A 6628-nucleotide genomic window follows, 5' to 3' on the forward strand; every position below is an offset into this window, starting at 1 on the left:
CTCAGGTGTAATTATGGGTATGGGTAATCATCATGAAAGCCCTTGTTTCTGCGCAAGAAAAAGTGGGTTTGAGGGAGAGCACCTCTGCAGGAGGAGTGACAGCATTAATAAAGATTGATGTGTGTTTTGAGTCCGTTCAGGAAGGCCCTGCAAGACAGAAAGGGTTACCTGCTTCATTAGTCACCAGCAGGGAGCTGACAAAGTGCCTGCTCTGGCTCAGAAGGAACAATTCTGCCTTCAGCTGCCAGGTTTGCACAGTTCATCAGCAATATAACTCCCACTGCCACACGTTTTGCATTAAGAAAATGGGTCCACACTGGGTCAGCCAAGGTAAAGAAGATGATGGTGTTTGATGGGTGACTTTGCATGCTGCTGGGCCAGCAATGCACAACCACAGCCACAGGCTGGTTCTTACACTCCTGTGCTTTTCCCTGCAGCAAGATCCAATATGCTGGCAAAAGCCCTGACCTTGTGGTGGTGTGACTGCCTGATTGCCATCGCCTTGCAGAGTGAAAAGCTTGGTGGAGGAAGTTTGGCAGTGAAGCAGAAGGTGAGACTGTGGCCTTTATCCATTGCACTGAAGCAGGGGTTTGTTTGAGCGCTTGGACAAGGAAGCCATGCACTCTGTATGGCAATGAAGGGAGCAGGGAGACACTTCTGAAAGACTCCGGTGCTCTCCACTGGTGCTGGAAGAGGCACAGCAGGAAGAGACTGAGACACACCATCCAAGCGGCCAAACTGGACAGCTGGGGTTTCTGTTCTCTCAGTTCTTCTTTCCTTCAGTGTAATAAAGCTTCTTCTTCCCGCAGAGAAAGCTGTTTTTCCAGTGGTTATTCCCAGGCCAGTGCCTGGCATTAGGCATCAGCAAGGATTTCAGTTATGTCTAATATCACTGCCTGCTTTTGGGGTGCTTTTTCTCACTCTCCATGAAGCTCTGAGCCAAGTGTGGGTTGCCTGTGTCTGCTGAGGTGATGCCACAGGGTCACATATCCTAACCCAGGGCCTTCCAACTTCAGTGCTGTTCTTCTGGTGTCTGCTGAGGTCCTGGCCTGAGCTGAGCAAAGGGACTCTGTAATGCTGCCACCAAAGGCAGAAGGCAGAGCATGCTCTCCTCAAACACAGCCCCCCCTTAGATCAGGAGGGACTTTTACATCCCCACATAATACACATTTGGAGTTTTTTCACCAGGTGCCTGGTTTGGAATGGGTTGCACCTCACCATGAATTTTGCTGGGTACATAATGGTTAGCATGGAGAGGGAAAAGTGTAGAGATGCTCTCTCCTTTCCAGTTTGTGTTCATGTTCAATTTATTCCCACCCTCTGTGTAGGGTGAGCACTTTTGCCACAGGGCCTTCTCCTAACTTGATGACTCAGAAGTCAAAATCAGCATAGAAATAGTCCCCCATCTCCTACATAATTTTTTCTTTTCAAATTGGAAGAGCCTGACTGTTTTTGTAAATGCTGGATGCAATCACGAATGTTATATTTTCTTGTATAAATTATCCTTGTGTATTGAAATATAAACTGCCAGTGGGAAAGAAATTCAGTGTACATTTCTTTCACTGTTCAAGGCAAAAATGTGTACTTATCTGCTGAGAAATACTCTGCTTGTGCAGTGGAAACCAATCATCAATACCAACTTGCCAGCATTTTAATGATCGCCTGTGGGAATCCTGGAAATTATAACATTCAATCATCACAAGAAGATCATAGAAAAAATAACAGGGACCAAGAGCTCCTGTGGCAAGTGTAGCCAGTGTTGACAATGACATTTAGTAGTACCATTAAATTGCTTGATTCTGGTGTTTTTGAAGGAAATTTTTAAGCCTTAGGAGATACTGGGACTAGAAGTGCTGTCGATGCAGTGAGTCACTGTGTGCCCAGCCTGAAGTCCCTGGGCTCTGAGAGCCACCAGGTGATCATGTCCATCCCCTGGGATAGTCTGGAAGCTGCAGAGCTTGGTGCAGGGCAGAAGCTGTGACACACACAAGGTCAGACCAGGCACTTTTCTCTCATGTGCATCACTGAGAAAATGTTTTGTGTGGCTGTCACTACAAATTACAGTGCCAGGTGAAGCCTACTGCTGTGGATGTTTCAGTTCCTTGGCTTCTTCCCACAAGACTGTCCTGGGGAAGGGATGTTTATGTGCTGGTCTCCATGGCAGTTTACTTGGCAATGCCCAAGAGCTAAGGCAGAAAATGAGAAAATATCAGAGTGTCTGCTTCACACTTTCCTTTACTCAGGACAATTTATCACAATGTAATAGAGGCCTAAGGAATAGAGAGACAAAAGACAAAGTGTGCTGGGTAACCTCCAGGGAGAGTAACTTTAATAAAGTCTAGTAAGGGATAACTGCTCGTGTTGCAGTTTTCACTCAGGTTAGTCAGAGGGTCTCTTTTTCTACTTTAAATATGTATCACACAAGCAGAATTGGACAAGATTTGCCTTGGTTTGGTAGGAAAGATTACAAGACACAAAGGAAGCAGCTGTGGCTTGGGATCCCTGTGAACCTCCAGCCCCAGATGCTGGAGGATAATCCTGGGAAAGTAACAATGGATTACTTTTATTACAATTATTACCCAGGTTCCCTGGGTCCATAGCCATTGTCCATCTGAGACAAGGTAATGAGCCAGATGTCCTCACCTCATCTGCTTGTATCACTGAGTCTTCAATTACTCTATCAAATTCAATCAAAATTGGCAAATGGTTTTGCAAGATATTAGAGGGAACAACCAAACAGCAGAAGCCAGGGTAACAAATGCACGTGGTGTGTGTCCGTAGAAAGCCAGGCTAAATCAAAAATCCAGAGCTCGAAAAGCTAGTAATGGAGTTACTTCCTTAGGAATGTTTGCTGGTTTCCTATAGGAAAAAAAATAAAAAACCACCCTCAAAAAACTAAAACAAAAAGCACATTTATTTCATTTTTATTGAATGGCATTCATCAGAGATTGTCACCCACTGGTAGTTCAGGAGGGAAACCTGTGTATTGTCCTGTATAAAGAAAAATTTCCTTTAAATAATAAATACATTTCTTTAAAAATTGTAGTCCTCTATTCCCCTTCTTATCCACCAAAGTAACAAACAGCCCAAATTAATGTGAGCAAAATTTACCCACAAGCCCAAAATATTAACTGGGAAATTCCAGCACTCTTGAAACTTGCAGTAAGAGAAAATGGAATTACTAAAAATATAAAAGCCAAAGTCCCTATTGAAGTCCACGTATTCTTTGTTTATGCCACTACAGAGTGTGGTAGGCAAATGTGTAGAGTTTGCAAAACACTTTGGGAGTCCCTGAAAACTGAAGTGGGGGATAAAAAGATTAGCTCCTCACACAGGGGCACAATAAAGCTACTGAACATTTCTGTCTTAATTGTACTTCTTCCTAGACTATAAGGGAAAGTTACCACAGCTGAATAAAATGCTAAACTCTCCTACCAGCAAAATGCCTCCTTTAATGTAACAGAAGGAATATAAACCTCTCACTTATAAGATATAGTTGACAAAAAAGGCTTATAACTCACAGAGGTTTTACATGGAATGAAAAATTTAAAAAGCCTATAAAGTTACTATTCTTGAAATATGATAATCTAAATCAGCAGTTTAATTTGCACTTCCGCATATCAGAGTTAATATTCCCATTGCATACAGACATCATGAAAAGTGCTGTTCCACTGACAACAGAAGATAACATTGTACATTTTCATTTTTGTTATTTCATTTCCTCACTCATGAAATATGCCTTTTGCCACCTTTCAGTGCATTTGTCCTCCCCAGCTGGACGATAGTGAACCATATCTGTTCAACAGGGCTGAAAATTCTAACCCTCCAAAAGGGAGAAGCGCCATCCCTACTTGTAGCATTAACTCATGGGAAACAGAACCATGTGTTTGTAACCTTATCATGGTGAATGATAAGGAGAAAAAGTAGGAATACCACAGAACAGCTGAGTGACCACAAATGAGCTGGGAGTTGGAGCTGGAGTTCAGTGCAGTATCAACATGTGTGGAGTGAGGAGTCTTCATGGCAGTTGTCTGAATATGTGATTTCTGGGGGGTGAAAAAAAGAGAAAAAATAAAAATCTTGCTGTGCAGCTGAGTTGAGAAACAGGATTTTGCTCACTCGCACTAATGGATCAACTGAGAGTCAAATAGAGGTGTCCACACAGGAATTCCCATTAGGGTTTGCAGAGAGGCATGGTCTGATATGGTTCCTTAAGTGCATCCCACCTGGCCCACACAGAAGGACGTACGTCTTGTCCTGCTAGCCCTGGATAGAGGGGTAATTGAGGGCACCTTAAGCAGTTCTAGAAGCCTGTATTTACCTGAACAGTTCCTGCACAGGCTCCATCTGCACTGTGATGTGGGGCTGGACACCTGCAGCGTGTGTAGATGCCCATATTGCTGACAGCCTCATTTAGTTATCTGCGGTGTGGATTCTAAAGTCATCCCTGTGATCTGTGCAGGCAGGAAAGACAGGAGTTGGTTAAGTTTGTGTTTCTTCTCTTGGGCTGTGTTGGGAGTGGGAGGTGGAGTGTCCTGTCCCTAACACAAGGGAGAAACAACCCTCCCCTCTCTGCATCTGGACATGCATGTATTTAGGTAATGCATTAAAATCTCTACTTTGAAAGGTAAAATCCTGCTTTATGCAGTCACTCCAAGTCCCATAAACTAGAAATTACCCCACTGATTCCTGATCATCGTTGCCTGCTCACAAGGCCTGGTGTCAGGCTACAGGTGAGAGGCCCAAGGTGGGGTTTGTGCTCATGGGATGCTCGTGAGAAGGCAGCAGCCAAGGCCATGACTTCTCACAGCCATGTGTTGCCATGCACAGAACATCTCACAGCTTGACAAGAGGGCACCTGAGCAGGCCCTAAGCACTTTGTAAAGAAGTCAGGTTATTCAGCAATGACATTTCCCTCCATGCCAGTTTCTATTTGAGCAAGAACCAAAGGGGGTTCCCTGGGAACCCCAAGACCTTCCTCTGCCAAGGAGAGCTTTGTGGGAGCACTTCTCCAGGCAGCTGTTACAGTATAACAAACCCAATGGCATGTCAAATCCAATGTTTTGGGGTCCCTTTCAAGGACTTTTCATAGCCTGGGCTTCAGGCTCCAAAGGATTCAATTTTAGACCTAGTTGCAGTGGATGAAGGCCAGATTAGGAGCCAGCTCAGCTTGGGGCTATAGCAAATCCAGCCTCTGGCTGCTGATACCTGAGCAAGAAGACTCCTGCAGATGAGCCATTTCTGGTGAAATTCCAGGCCTGTTGTTGCTTCTCCTGGTGAAATTATGTCTCAGAGGTGTGCTGGCATTTAGGCTCCGGTTTAGGTTTCCCCATCCAAAAGGGGTTTGTGAGTGAGAGGCGAGGCTTCTTTGGGCTGCAGGCACATCTCACCAGGTGGCACTGTGCTCCCAGGCTCAGGACAGAACTGGGGAGGACAAGTGTCCCAGCAGGAGCTGTGGAGGTGCTCATGTGGTGCGCAGATACACCAGCAAGTCACCAGACCCGGCTGGGGGGCTGCAGCTGCCCCTCCACAACCTCAGCATGCCTCAAATCCAACTCCACTCACAAGTGGGGACAGTGTTAAAAGTCATGTTCACTTGCACGTTGGGTGGGCTCTGAGTGCCCCCAGCACAGCTCTTGGGGAAAAGAGGGAAGCAACATGTCCCAGTGTGCTCAATACACACCAGATGACAACACCATTCACAAGGTGTCTTTTGTTTTCACACTGTTACAGATGAATAAGGAGATGATTGGCTCTCGCAGTTAAGGGATAACTATTGTGTGAATATCAAGCTTTAGTGATGTATAGTTATGTTATTGCAGTTTAGATGTCCTCTGTTCTCCCCATAGTTCCCTTTTGCCCCTGTATTGTGACCATCAGACAGCCAGGGTTGTAACCTAGGACAGGTAAAACGAAGACTGCACATGTGTCCCTTACCTGGGGCAGTGGGGAATGGAAAAGCTCGATGCTTAGGGGGTGTGGCATGGCAAGCCCTGACCTCCAATCAAGTTACAGGAAAGCAGTTTCCGTTGGTAAATGGCAAAGAGGAGCTGACTGACAGACTTTGGGAGGGGCCAGGGCTAGCTGATGCAACCCCTAGGAGTATAAAAGACTGAGCATCCGTCTTGAAGATGAACTGCCCACATGGTATCCATGGCGGTGGTTCCCAGTGCTGTGAATTTTTCTTATATAGTCCTTTTGTTGTATTTTTGTCGAGGTTTAATAAACCTTTTTAAATTTTCAAAGGGAGCAGTTCTTTCTCACAACACTGTTTCCTTGGGGCAGCACTTCTTAAGTCCTCTTTGACTGAAAGGAGCCATAAGGCTCAAAGAGGTAGCATGAGGAGCAGTGCATTAGTGCTGCCAGGGCATTTAAAAAATATCATTTAAAAAAGAGAGGTCAGCTCAATCTACAGTGTTCAGCTAGCTTAGACTACGAAAAGAAAGGCTAAGGACATAAGCCTAATCCATTTAAATACCAAGGATAAAGAATTGCTTATGTAAACTAATAACCAATAAAAGACTTAGATGAAGTGAGTATAAATGAGCCATTAAATAGAATCTGATTTCGAAATCATCAGAGAAGCAAGGGTAGGAAATGACTTCTCATTACCTATAGAAAATGTCTT

This window comes from Camarhynchus parvulus, chromosome 1 (genome assembly GCF_901933205.1).
Source record: "Camarhynchus parvulus chromosome 1, STF_HiC, whole genome shotgun sequence".
Taxonomy (NCBI): Eukaryota; Metazoa; Chordata; class Aves; order Passeriformes; family Thraupidae; genus Camarhynchus; species Camarhynchus parvulus.